The sequence below is a fragment of the Stomoxys calcitrans genome, chromosome 4, assembly GCF_963082655.1.
Source record: "Stomoxys calcitrans chromosome 4, idStoCalc2.1, whole genome shotgun sequence".
NCBI lineage: Eukaryota > Metazoa > Arthropoda > Insecta > Diptera > Muscidae > Stomoxys > Stomoxys calcitrans.
In genome coordinates, this window is record NC_081555.1 from 113,197,140 (window position 1) to 113,212,174 (window position 15,035).

Genomic DNA, 15,035 nt, shown 5'->3' on the forward strand with positions numbered 1-15,035 from the left:
TAAAGAGCACCAGCTCCGTTTTTCTTGGATTGGTCCATTTGTGGTAGCTCATCGCAAGAATCTCTTTAAGTGACCTATGCATGATCTCGCTAATCGTCTACAGAAATCTGCCTCGGACCAGCAACATGACATCTTCGTATAAGATATTATCTTCGTGCCATTTCCGCATAGATCCATTCATGCGGAAATGGCACGAAAGCTCCACTTTCCGAACACAGTATCACCCAGGTTCGGACTCACAATCCCGCCACAAAGCATATTATTTGCTACTGGGTGATAATGGGGTGGATCCCCATGCGTCCAGAAGGCCGCCATAGTGTACTCCTGTACCCGAGAAGGCCGCCATAGTTTTCCTGCTGGAGGGACGTCTTGACCTCTAGTACCACTTCGTGTAGAACCGTCACCACCGACCTATGCCCCAGGAGCGTGACTAGACCAATACTTACTTACGCCTCAGTAGTTTGGTGGACTGCTATGGACAAAAAGATATCCGACCCATTGACATACAGATTAAATGTGAGGCAGCCACTGCGTCTATGAGACTTAAGGCGATGGTAGGATGTAATCATACGATGGTAGGTAGGATGTAATCATACCATCGCGGTATAATCGAGGCGACGATAGGAAAACTGGAAGAAAGGGAAGAGGTTTCCGATCGGATACATGAGATGACACTTGAGGTCGAGTGCGAGACACTGCTGCCTGCGGCACAGTCTTGGACTGACGGAAGCCTCGTATTGCCGTCAGGAAGATCATGTAACACGGATGGATCAAAGCTAAGAGACAGAGAGGGCCTGGGGGTATATATTGAGAACCCAGGGACTGATGTCTGTTTAGACTGCCTGACCATAATACGGTCCTGCAGGCGGAGATACGGGCGAGCAAGGAATGCGTGAGGTGGTGTGGTACTACCGCGAAGACGTCGAGTGTGAACATCTTTACGGACGGTAAAATGGTCATAATGTTGTACACTGAGGCGGTAGCCCTTGCCGATGTAGGACTCCATCGGGTCAATCCGGTGAGTACAACCGGCTGCCATGAGATTGTGGTATCCGAGCTTTCCCAAAGACTGGTGTGCAATGTCGTCGTCTTCTGGTAAAAATTCTTGCCCCGTGTCCTTGCACCAGCTGACAAGGGCCCGGTGGGTTGTCTTCATCGTATGGATGATACATGGAGGCCAGGACCAGGCCACTAGCGGCAAGTATTCTTCACTGAAAGGAGAAATCAGAGTAAGGTTCAATTCACTTCTGGCTAGGATAGCGCTTCTAATCTTACCTTCTGCAGGGGGAGAGATAGGATTTAGATTACGTGATATAAGTCCACGTAGCGCAGAGGTTAGCATGTCCGCCTACGACGCTGAACGCCGGGATTCGAATCCTGGCGAGACCATCAAAAACAATTTTCAGCGTTGGTTTTTCCCTCCTAATGCTGGCAACATTTGTGAGGTACTATGCCATGTAAAACTTCTCTCCAAAGAGGTGTAGCACTGCGTCACGCCGTTCGGACTCAGCTATAAAAAGGAGGTATAGGAGCATTGAGTAGTTTGCCCCTGTTCCTTAGTGGAATGTTCATGGGCAAAATTTGCAATTTTGATATGAGTCCACAAAACTTGTTACCTCGGAAACTGTTGAACGAGGCAGACGTCAGTGTCGTCTTTTCCCATAGTTTTCAGCAGCTCGTCTGAGGCTATCTCCGTGTAGTGCTGGTTAATCTGCACTAACTTTAAGCGCCCTAGCTCCCTGGGGGCATGAAAAAAATTCTAAGTCAGGTATTCTGTGATACTAACAAAATACCTTATTGTTTTCCATTCCACGCCCAGGTACGCCCCCTACCTTCTTATACCGTACCCATGTGTCATGGGATCCACAATTTACCCAGCTGTACTTTAGGATATGGCTTCTCCAGTTCCTGGGGACCCAGTCCAGCACTGCACTGGTCTAAAGATTGGACCAGTGTGCCATGTGTGTGTCTCACACTTTGATGCGATGTTAACGTGCTTATCTTGAAATCGAAAGATTCTTTCATTCTACTATATGAATAACATCGTACAGGGCTATTTCCCATTGATATACTGCTGCTGTATCTGAGCAGTTTGATGGGTATCGTACTCATTACCAAGGCATCCACTATGCATTCTATAGTTTTGAGTGGAAGAAGTTAGACTTAAAGGTCATTAGGCCTTTCCGTTCATGTTAATATCCTACACCACAACTGTGAAATAGGTAATTATGCCAGAACATATCAAAATTTGTATCTCTTTGCCTTTGCCATCTTTATTGTCAAGTACTTATTTGTAGCCACTGTACGAAGACATTATTTAACCAGTCGCTTCCACTGGCTACATGCCTGTTGCCCTTCTTTTCGTGCTTCCGCTAGTCGACTTGAAAGACCATTCTGTTAGAGTCCATGTCAAGAAACACGACAATTATTAATATTGATCCATTAAAAGCAACACCAGGTGGTGCACCACCATGAAACCCCAGTTAAGACGGGGGGAAATTACAGGGAAAACGAAGTTGTGGTTGCATTGATGGTGGCACGGGGGACCATTTAAACAGAAGTTATAAGGGTTACGGACTCCTTAGGTTGTCAGAGTATGTAATCAAAAGGATTTAATTACACCATTCGCAATTAAACGCACACTCATACAAGCACACGCAGTGCCATGAAGGATTTTTGTTTTATTTTTCCTTCCACTTTCCACTTCCACGTCTGCCATAGTTGAGTGGGAGGCATATGGAGTGGAATAAGTTTGTTGACTTTTTTTTTAACCTTACAAAATGTAGTAAATCATACATCTATGAAGAAATGAATGAAATGGAAGTCACATTTTCATATTTATAAGAAGGACATTATTTATACTTATTTCGGCTTTTGTTTAACAGCACATAATGAGCAAATGACGATTGGCGTATGAATATAAGGTTGGCATATTACTTTTACGATAAAAATGGTTGATATTCTGAGCAATTTTACTAAGATTTAACTTAAAGATGTTAAGTGCATGTACTCGAATCTAGACTATACTACTATGATTGGGTTTAACGGTTCACTTTAGCTGATTCAACATATACAGCCACGAGCATCAGGAAAATGTGTGCCACGCATAAAACTGATGTAAAGAATTTAGATTTTTACGGATTGTGGTTAGCCTTTTATCCACCGAAGTAGAACTGGAGAAAGAAAAGTACACTACATCTTCTCTGTATTGGGCTCGGATATTCTAGGAGCAGATTTCCAAGCAATGGACCTTTATTTATTTGCGGGTGTCGATAACATTGGAAAGTCCGTTCTTATACCCACCACCATAGAGAGGGGGTATATTCATTTAGTCATTCCGTTTGCTACACATCGAAATATTCTTTTTCAACCTTACAATGTGTATATCGAGCCCAGTCCCTCGAAAATGATGTAAGCGACATTTTTCGATTTCAGTTTTTTGTGGATATTGATAGAGCATCTCTAATTAGGTCACCCCTCCAAATATTGGAGTTGTACCACGTACCATTATAAAATGAGAGCAAAACTGATTTTGGTGTAAGCGTTATTTAGGTTAGGTAAGGTAAGAGTGGCAGTCCTTTACAGACTCTCTTTACAGAGTGGCGACAGACCAAGGCTTCTGCCGGGAATCGAACCCGCCACCCCTGCACTGGTAATTCAAACACGCTACCAACTCGGCTACCGGGGCGCCAAAGCGCTATTAAAGGTTTGTTTACATTTTCGCGTGACCGCGATGTCGTTTACATTAAAATTGCACATTAGGTTATGTTGAACATAGGGTAAGATACGGATATTCACGTAATCCAGTATTCGGCCTGTTGTGCGTTTCGAGAGAAGATTCTCAGTGAGGGGTCAGGTGGCACTGACTCTTACTTAAATACTGAGCGGCAATGATAATCGCCCGCCCTCGTGAAATTATAATAACTCTAAGAAACAAAAGAATAGAAAAAGCTGACGTTGACATCCCATGCAAACGAAAAAAGAACCATGATTGGCAGATGTGAAACTGGAATATCCGGACTCTTCATAGAGAAGGTGCAGTATAAGCACTGGCACAAGTATTGGAGAAGTACAAGCCAGATATCCGCGCAGGAAGTGCGTTGGAGCGGGAATGACGCCACAATAACACCAAATGGTGACGAATTTTACTATAGCTATCATAACATGGGGCATGGATTTGGCTGGGGATTTGTGATTAGTCGGAGACTGAAACACCTTGTCTTCAGCATTACTCTGATGGATGGGAGGCTAGCCACAATCCTCACACAAGCCAATTTCTTCAACATCAGCCCATCAGACAAGGACAAGCAGACCAATGATATTTTCTTTTGTTTGTTTCTTTTTCGAGACGAGCTCAATGATTGAAGATTTTCTTTGGAAATGGAAAAGGAAAGTCAGATATCGCAACACACACCAACCACTATTGGAAGCGATTTGTCTTTTCAACCATATTAGGAGTGATGGCTTCAAGGGCTGTGCGTAGGTATGTTGTATGTGAATCGTATTTATTGCGAAAACACCTCTATGATACAAATACCACATTAACCACGCTCGACAACCCTGTCTTTTGGCTGTACTTTACATTTATATTTTCTTCGAGCGCCTAGAGAGAGAATATGACCGCTGCCCAACATCAGTTTTTGGAAGATTTCAATGCAAATATAAGGAAGGGAAATATATTTAGTCCAACAGTTGGAAATTTAGCCTACACGAAGGAACTTCCCATAATGCATTGCGGCTCATAGATTTCGCCACGGTACGCCACCACGCCACCAAATTGATCATGTTGTAATGCAAGGCATTCATCCAGCGTGTTAGATGTACGATAGATTGGAGGAGCTAACATAGATTCAGATCATTACCTTGTTGCAGCAAAGATTCGCACACGTCTGAGCATGGTGGGAAAAATAAGATCTGACACGGCACTGAAGCTGGACATTGAAAAGCTGCAAGTATTACAGATGGCAGCGGCATACTCCGCTCGACTGACCCAACTGCTTGATAAAAGCACTCCCTGTCCTGCACTGGCAAACCATTGCCCTATTCATGGAAAATGTCGCGAAAATCTCTCTCAAGAAACCCATGGTACGACCAAGAGTGTCAAGATGCTACTGAAGCCAAGAATGCGGCATATAGAGCAACCCTGCATTCAGTAGCAACGCGCCAGATGAAGGAGAGGTATCGGGACAAAAGGAGAGAGGAGAAACGTCTATTCCGCAGAAAGAAAAAAGAAATTGAAAGACGTGAGTGTGAGCGAATTGAGATGTACAGGAGTCTGAATGAAGTCCGGAAATTCTAACAAAAAATTGAACATCAAACCGATGGCTTTGGTGCCGGCACATCCTTCTGCAGAGACAAAGAAGGAAATTTGGTAACTGACACAGATAACATGCTGACGATATGGAAAGAACATTCTACCGAACTGCTAGTGTCCGACGTTGGCGGCGAAGAGGATTCCGCACAGCAATCCCTGATGATGGTATAGAATGTTTACCACGTAGTCAGAATGAGGTCCAAGTAGCAGCGACTCAGACAGAGGAACAAAAATGCAGCAGGAGCCGACGGGTTGCCCGCTGAACTATTTAAGCACGGAGGCGACACGCTGATAAGGCGTATGCATCAGCTTATCTGCGCAATCTGGCTAGAAGAACGCATACCCGATGATTGGAACCTCAGCATACTATGTTCCGTACACAAGAAAGGAGACAAGACGTAATGTGCCATCTACACAGTAATAAGTCTCCTCCCCATCGCATACAAGATACTCTCGAGCGTACTGTGTGAAAGATTTAAACCTAAAGTCATCGAGATAATTGGCCTCTATCAATGCGGCTTTAGACCTGGTAAATCCGCCCGGATATTCACACTGCGCCAAATCCTGAAATCCCTATACCAGATAAAGCCGTAACGACGATTCTCAGACAAACAGACATCCCTTCAATGACCAAGTCCACCCATACATGGATGGCATGCGCTTACATTTAGACAAAATTTTAACCTATCAGAAACTTAGTGTTGGTTGTAAATATTGTAGCAGGATAGAGCTGATGCCAATGCTTTAATTTATTTCAAAATAATTATTTTAAATATCTTGTGGGAAAAATTGCAAATAAGCATCATCGTATAAACGTGTACACACACATTCACTCAGTGTATGCCAATTTTTCTTTATTTGTTTATGTTAAACCTTTCTCTTTTCGTATTTAATTAAACTAATTGCTAGATAGAGCTCTTATACAAATCAATTTAATTGCTCTTTTATTGATATTCAATTCTTACAGCAATTAAGAGCCATATTAAAAATCAAAAAGTTATCACAAACTTTTTGTAAGCCTTTAAAATCACCCCTTTGTAAAATAGTTTAAATGATTTCGTCTGCATTCTATTTAGATTGTTGAGAAATTTCCATATTTTAATTTCAAATATGGTAGACAGCCATATATAACACAAAATGGCTAAAAGTTCTTAAAGTGTTCTTCATAAATTGTAAGACCCTTTAAGTCTCAGCCACAATGGGCACTAGTGATGACGCTTCAAACTCTAACTTTCGCATAGTTTGAAATTATTTGCTGCGTAGTTTTTGGCAGCAATTTGAAGCAACGCACAGAAAAGTGTACGAAACAGCAGCAACATCAGCACCATCAGCATCAGCATCACTTTGTGTGATGATTCATGGGAAACTGTATTCATAAATTTCAAAGTAGCGCATTGCCATTGCCATGCGTTTACTTGGAATGCGACAAACATATGTACAATGTAAACACTTTGAGGAAAATATATTTCATTTCGTTCCATTCCCTTTTTGGCCAGCAACCAACGACCATTGAACTTTGAGAATGTATGGGCGTAGAATGGGAAAAATTTAGAGGAATTGAGGGGAATCTGGAGAGAGTGTTGTCCAACTTTGTCATTTCACAATCTGTATCTCCCCATAGGATTTTCGTTCGGTATTAAATGTAACCTTGAAAAAAAAATCAAGTCAAGAATTCCATGGTGATAACAAAATCCATACCACGTCCCTTGATCAGTTCATGTCTGGTATTGTGTTCCCACTTAAGTGCCCGTGTCTGTTAACCGCGAAAACTGGACAATGACATAGGAAATTCTCCAACGTCTCATCTTCCCCACTTGCCCAACACATGCTATAACTTGCCTCAAGATACCGAAAGCTCACTGATCTCCTTCCTACTTTCTGTCAGTAATAACATCGACTACTCATGATCCGGATCTCCCCATAGGATTTTCGTCATCCTACCGACAGTTTTCCTGATCCATAGTGTTGCATGAGTATTCTTCGCCCACGCCCTTAACCTCGTGCAGGGCTGTCTCCAGCGACCTTCCCTTGACATAGGCATGCTGATTGTATCTAAGCAGATCGCTGCATGTCCTACTCTTTATCATGGTATCCACAATGCGTTCCATGGTTTTGAGTAGAAGAGACGTAAGGCCTGTAGGCCTTTGGTATCGCATAACTTGTCTTGCTGGGCTTGGGTATAAATACCACCCTTCGTCGGAGTATATGCTAGTGCTAGGCATTCTGCGAAAATGGTGACCAGCTGGGGCGCCAGATTATCGGCCTCCTTCTGTAGTAACAACGAAAATATTCCATCAGGTCCTGGTGACTTAAGTGGTTGGAAACTCCTCGAAACTTTCTTCACCATAAATTCAGTATGATAAGCCTTCAATCAACCTCATTCTTCAAAGATTCCGGGGTCTCGGTGATTGCCGTCTTATCTTTTAAAAAATGCTATTTCATTCAAAATTTCAACATGCCCTCCGTTGTCTCTGCTCTCACTCCCATGTCGTCTACTAAGATTTCATTTTAAACATGATTATTTGAGAGACATTTTTCCATCTTGGCGGCATTTTATTCCTTGAGCCGTGTGTAATACAAATCCCAATAAACTGTTTCTTTTTGTACGAAGGTCTCTTTCACAATATTGCGAATCTCTCCGGGGATCCTGGGTTTTTTTCGGACTGATGTCCTTTCTCGAAGAGGACAACTATCTACAAAGACCCCATTATTGCACTCGTATTTCTGTTAACATTGTCGCCAATATCCTTTAGCCTTCTAAAGAATCTTGCCCAAGTGGCACAGGCGTTGGCATGACCGCCTAACGCTGAACGCCTGGGCTCGAATCCTGGCGAGAACATCAAAAAAATTAGCGATCGTTATACCCTCCAAATGCTGGTGACATTTGTAAGATACTTTGCCATATAAGCACTCGTCTGAAAAGAGATGTCGCACTGCGGCACACTGTTCGAACTCGGCAATAAAAGGGATACCCTTTATGATTGAGTTTAAAAATTAAAACAGACTGAATTCATTCATATGTGAGAGGTTTGCCCTGTTCCTTAATGGAATGTTCATGACAATTTTATATAGCCACCACCAGAGGATGGGGGTATACTAATCTATTTATTCCGTTTGTAAAACCTGTCGTAAAAGTCTAAGACGACCTAGCCATCCGTCCGTCTGTCCGTCTGTCTGTTGAAATCACGCGACAGTCTTTAGAAATAGAGATATTGAGCTGAAACTTTGCACATATTTTTTTTTGTCCATCAGCAGGTTAAGTTCGAAGATGGGCTATATCGGACTATATCTTGACATTTTTCTGCAATTTGGCTCAGATCAGTCCGGATTTGGATTTAGCTGCCATATAGACCGATCTCTCGATTTAAGTTTTTGGGGCCATAAAAGGCGCTTTTATTGTCCGATTTCTCCAAAATTTGGGATAGTAAGTTATGTTAGGCTCTTCAGCTTATTTCTGCAATTTGGACAGGTCAATTCAGATTTGGATATAGCTGCTATATAGACCCATCTCTTGATTTAAAGTTTTGAACCCACTATGTCGCCGAAATTTGGGACAGTGAGTTAAGTTAAGCCCCTCGACATACTTCTGCAATATGGCACAGATTGGTCCAGATTTGGATATAGCTGTTATATAGACCGATCTCTCGATGTATGGTCTTAGGCCTATAAAAGGCGCATTTATTGTCCAATTTTGCTGAAATTTGGGACAGTGAGTTGTGTTAGGCCCTTCGACATCCTTCTTCAATTTGGTTCAGATCGTTTCAGATTTGAATACAGCTGCCATATAGACCGATCTCTCGATGTAAGGTCTTAGGCCCATAAAAGGAGCATTTATTGTCCGATTTCTCCGTAATTTGGGAAAGTAAGTTATTTTAGGCTCTTTAGCACATTTCTGCAATTTGGACCAGATCAGTTCAGATTTGGATATAGCTGCCATATAGACCGATCTCGCGATTTATTGTTTTGGACCCGTAAAAGGCGAATTTATTGTCCGTTGTTGCCTAAATTTGGGACAGTGAGTTGTATTAGGGCTTTCGACAACCTTCTTCAATTTGGCCCAGATCGGTTCAGATTTGAATATAGTTGCCTTATAGACCGATTTCTCGATGTAAGGTCTTAGGCCCATAAAAGGCGCATTTATTGTGCGATTTCGACGAAATTTGGGACAGTGAGTTATGTAAGGCGTACTATATTTGGACCAATATGGGACCATAAATGAGTAGTCTTGCGAATTTTGTCCATTTGGGTTTCACCTTATACCGGAAGTTTGCTACATTGAGATCCTCCAATCCTGAACCTCATCGATTAGATTTTCCGAACATATTGCCACATCTAAAATCTCCTCCCTAATCCTTTAAATAAGGTTCTATCAAATCGCACTGTTTTAAATTTCGAACAAATCTGATGAAAACTGATCCTTTTATGGTCTCAATACTCTTTATCGGGAGATCGGTCTATATGTCGTTTCGATCTAGTCGATGTTCAACAAACAGTTGTTGATATCTATCAAAACTCACTGTTTCAAATTTCATCAAAATCGGATGAACCTCCTTTTATGGGCTCTATACTCTATATCGGCAGATCGGTCTATATACAGCTATATTTAAATATGGTCCGATCTGGAGGATGTTCAACAAAAAGGTTAAGAGGAGTACCAGAACTCGCTGTGCCAAATTTCATAGAAATAGGATGAAAAATGTTCCTTTTATAGGCTCATTACACAATATCGGGAGACCGTTATATATGGCAGTTATATATTCAAATGTGGTCCGACCTATACCACACTTGACAGGAATGGGTAAGGGTCTACCAGAACACACTGTGCCGAATTTCATCGAATTCGGGAAAGAAATGGACATTTCATGGCCTCAATACCCTATATCGGGAGATCGGGTTGTCGGTCTAAGGGCAGATATATCCAAATATAGTCCGACCTGAGCCACACTCCACAAAAATAGGTAGGGGTCTACCAAAACTCTCTATGCCAAATTTCGCCGAAATCGGATGAAAAATGACCAATTTATTTTCTCAAGACTTTAAGTCTGGAGATCGGTCTATACAGCTGCTATATATTACTAAAATCCGACTTTATGATATAAGAAGGACAGGAATATATATTCAAAGAATACGAAATCATCAAAAATTGTTGGAAAATTTTTGTATACCCAAGATATCCGGGGTATTTACCCAATTTACCGCTATACCTATATAAAAGGTATTTACTCATCGCCCATCTCTAACTATTCCAGAAAATGTGATGAGAGCTCACAACGCAACCTATCAGTACCTCGTTTCCTGTTTGTTTTGCCTTCCTAACCACCTCACCAGTCCCTAATGGAATATACTTTTAACAAAATTTTCGGTGGCAATTTTATTTTCGATAAAACAATTAAATTTACGTTAAATGTAGCTGAAATGAAATATGTCTATAATTTCAGCCCCCATTTAGACCAATTTTATTTCCACGCTGCCTTTTGACTTAACCGACGTGTGTTTGGTACTTACTCAACTAATGATGAATGTGTTTGTGTGTCTCCAAAACGAAGTACATGAGAATCCTTTAAATAAATAAGTGTGCATTTGTTTGGGGAATAACTACTACAAACAGCAACCACTGGTGCCAGGGTGAACACTTTACTTTTGGCACATGTAGCTACAGCACAAAGACCAATCTTTAATTAATTTCCTCATTTTCTTTTCTTTAACAAAACTTATTTTTCTTAATTTGTTGCAAATCCTCCAAGAAATGGTAACTGGAAAAATCCTTTTCTTCTTTTTTTCTTCTAGCTTACACCTAAAATTAACGAAACGAAAAGCACCTTGGATCCTTATGCTTTAAGGAATTCTTTATACGATTATTCATTTGGTATGTATGTCTGTATTCTGTTGTGTTTTTTTTCCTTCAGTTTTAGGAAACTTGCTTTGCTATTTAATTAAAACCTCAACTGAATTCCGAACACGTTTTGCCCGCACCATAGCCCTTGGACGGACCCACATAGACAATGGCCAATGGAAAGGCTACAAATAAACCTAGCAACCAACCCCGAAAAAATAGCGATTGTGGTTTTTTGTCAAAGTTAAAAACCTACACCAGCATATATATATTTTTTTTGTTTTTAGATTTTGTTTTAGAAGTTTCTTTTCATGGACACCACAAGTAAAACGAAAACCAACTGAACCCTTCCGCAAAAAAAGAGTGGTTTGTTGGTAACAATGTAAAAAAAAGAAAGACTACAAAAATACAAATCAAATAGAAGAAAACTTTTTGATCTTGCACACACCAAAGAGAAAATTCGATTTATGTCGGTTTGTTGGTAACTCAGCCAATGTTCAAATTTACTTGAGCAAAAATTTAATTGTTCCCATTTGTGGTATATAAAAAAATATTTGTGTAGGGATTTTTTATGAAATGCACAATCTTTGGATGGATTTAAAAAGTCTCAAAGGATGCCTTTGTGGGCATATTTTATTGGAATGATTTATAAACGATTTTCAAATATGGGTTTTTTATATGGGTATTGTTTCATTTGATTTATGGCAAAATATTTGGTTTTCTAAAATATGATATTTACGGTAGAAAATGTATAAAGGGTGATTTTTTAAGAGTTATAGGAAAGTTGTTCCAAAAAAAAAATAAAATAAAATAAAATTCAGGAAATTACACGCAATCATTATTTGAATCGATAGTACGGTCCACGACTGTGCCTCAAATGGTCCATCCACTTAGTCCTATTTTGGCAGTCTCTTTCCGGTATCTCATTTCGGCCGGTATTTCACGAATAAATGCTTCAATGTTGGCTACAATGCGTCAATTGATGCGGGCTTGACTGTATAGACATAAGCTTTAACTAAGTCCTACAAAAAATAGTCAAAAGGCGTTATATCACACGATCTAGGCCGCAAATTGACCGGTCCCGAACTTGAAATAAAATTTTCTCCGAACTCGCCTCTCAATAAATTCATTGTGTGCTGTGTGGCATATGGCACCGTCTTGTTGAAACATGTAAGTCAATCTCTTGCATTTTGGGCAAAAAAAAAGTTGGATATCATTTCACAGCAGCGCTCACCATTTATTGTTACGTAACGATGCGCATCATCTTTGAAGAAGTACGATCCAATGATGCCACTAGCCTATAAACCGCACTTAATTGTGACTGTTTCTGGATGCATTGAAAGCTCATGCAATGCTGCTGGCTGATCTTCACTCCATAATCGACAACCGATCTAGGCGGGCCAATTGACCGGACCTGAATGTAAAATAAAATGTTCACCGAACTCGCCTCTCAATAAATCCATTGTTACGCATGCTGTGTGGCATATGGCACCGTCTTATTGAAACATGCATGTCATACAAGTCATGCTCTTGCATTTTGGCCAAAAAAAAGTTAGATATCATTTCACGGCAGCGCTCACCATTTATTGTTACGTAACGATTCGCATCATATTTGAAGAAGTACGGTCCAATGATGCCACTAGCCTATAAACCGCACTAAATTGTGACTGTTTCTGGATGCATTGAAAGCTCATGCAATGCTTCTGGCTGATCTTCACTCCAAAATCGACAACCGATCTTGGCGGGCCAATTGACCGGTCCCGAACGTGATATAAATTGTTCACCGAACTCGCCTCCCAATAAATTCATTGTTACGCATACTGTGTGGCATATGGCACCGTCTTGTTGGAACATGCATGTTATGCAAGTCAATCTCTTGCGTTTTGGGCAAAAAAAAAGTTGGATATCATTTCACGACAGCGCTCACCATTTATTGTTACATAACGATTCTCATCATCTTTGAAGAAGTACGTCCCAATGATGCCACTAGCCTATAAACCGGACTAAACTGTGACTGTTTTTGGATGCATTGAAAGCTCATGCAATGCTTCTGGCTGATCTTCACTCCAAAAGCGACAACTCTGCTTATTGACGTAACCATTGGGCTAAAAATGAGCAAAAGTAAGCACGCGATGAACTTTCTTAACAGAGCACCCATTTTGATAATAAAATGCAATAATTTGCAAGCGTTCTTCGTTCTCAAGACCATTCATGGTTAAATTATAGACCAAACTGAAGATGTTTGACAGTGAAACAAAAAACTAAACGTGCGTTAGCTGTTTAAACCAGTGTTGCCAAAAGGATAATAGCTAAAAAATCACCCTTTATAAATGGTTATACACGTAATAAATACTTCTGTTAAGACCTTAAGGCTCTAAACTGGGAGCTAGGTTTATATGGCAGCTCCAATCTGATAGGGACCATATATGACATGGCTGTCGAGGGGGGACCTTAAGGCCTTAAACTGGGAGATAGGTTTATATGGCAGCTCCGATCGAATAGGGGCCATATATGGCATGGCTGTCGAGGGGCTTAGAATAATTCACCATTTGAATTTTCAACGCAATTGGGAATCTAAATGATTCCCGCTCAAAACCTTAAATCGGCATATCGGTCTATATGGCAGCTATATCTTAATGTGGACTGATTTTGCTCGTTAATGAACTTAACCTGCGTATGGAAGAAAGACGGGCCTGTGCAAAATTTTAGCTTAATATCTTAATTGCTAAAGCTTCTAGCGTCATAACAACTAACAGACAGACATACGGACATCGTTAAGTCGCCTTTACGATCAGGATTACCTATACTTTGTAGGCTTGGAAATGGATATTTCGATGTGTTGCAAACGGAATGGCTAAATGAAAATACTCCCCATCCTATGGTGGTGTGTATAGGAATTAAGTGGACTCTTTTTGAATCCAAATCATGTAAAATTGTGCTAATTTCAGCCGGGCCGAATTTTATATACCCTCCACCATGTCAAGTTCTTTGAATGGCTTTTTCAATATATTGGGTTGCCCAAAAAGTAATTGCGGATTTTTTATATAGTTGGCGTTGACAAATTTTTTCACAGCTTGTAACTCTGTAATTGCATCATTTCTTCTGTCAGTTATCAGCTGTTAAATTTAGATTGCTTTAGAAAAAAAGTGTAAAAAAAGTATATTTGATTAAAGTTCATTCAAGTTTTATTTAAAATGCATTTACTTTCTTTTAAAAAATCCGCAATTACTTTTTGGGCAACCCAATATATATACATGAGCTACCTCAAGGTATTGATCGTTATTGTCATGGCTGTTAGAAGTCATAGAAAAAAACCATATCCAAAATTTCAGGCAAATCGAGTAAAAATTGAGCCTTCCAGTGGCTCAGAGTGTCGAATTGGGAGATAGGTTTATATGGTAGCTATATCAGTTTATCAACCGATTAAGACCATACTTGACACAGTCCGGACCCATGTTTTCCAATTAAACCAAAACGGCATAAGCAAAATTTCAATCAAATTGGAAAAGAATTGTGCCCTCTAGAGGATCAAAAACGTATAATCGAGAGATTGGTTTATATGGCGGCTATAAACCTATCAACGATACGTGCAAATTTTCCGCTAAATTGAATATGTATTGCGTCCTCTAGAAGCTCAAGAAGTCCAGTCGAGAGATCGGTTTATATGGCTGCTATATCAGGTTATGAACTGATGTAGACAATACTTGGCACAGTTGTCGGTAGCCATTCCTCAGAGTTATGTGCAAAATTTTAGTTAAATTGGACAAGAGTTATGCCCTCTAGAAGCTCAAAAAGTCTAATCAGGAGATCGGTTTATATGGCGGCTATATCAGGTCATGGACTGATTTAGACAATATTTGTCACAGCTATCTGAAGTCAATTCTCAGC

The 15,035-nt window shown here is 40.5% G+C and overlaps 1 protein-coding gene across 1 annotated transcript in view; it reads left to right on the forward strand.

Moving 5' to 3' along the window:
• The window catches only part of LOC106081174 (frequenin-1), a 350,182-nt gene that overhangs the window by 72,017 nt on the left and 263,130 nt on the right, over positions 1–15,035 (forward strand). The window contains exon 2 of the mRNA XM_059366355.1: positions 11,102–11,180. The gene's annotated coding sequence lies outside the window, so the exon portion shown is untranslated. The remainder of the gene's footprint in view (positions 1–11,101; positions 11,181–15,035) is intronic.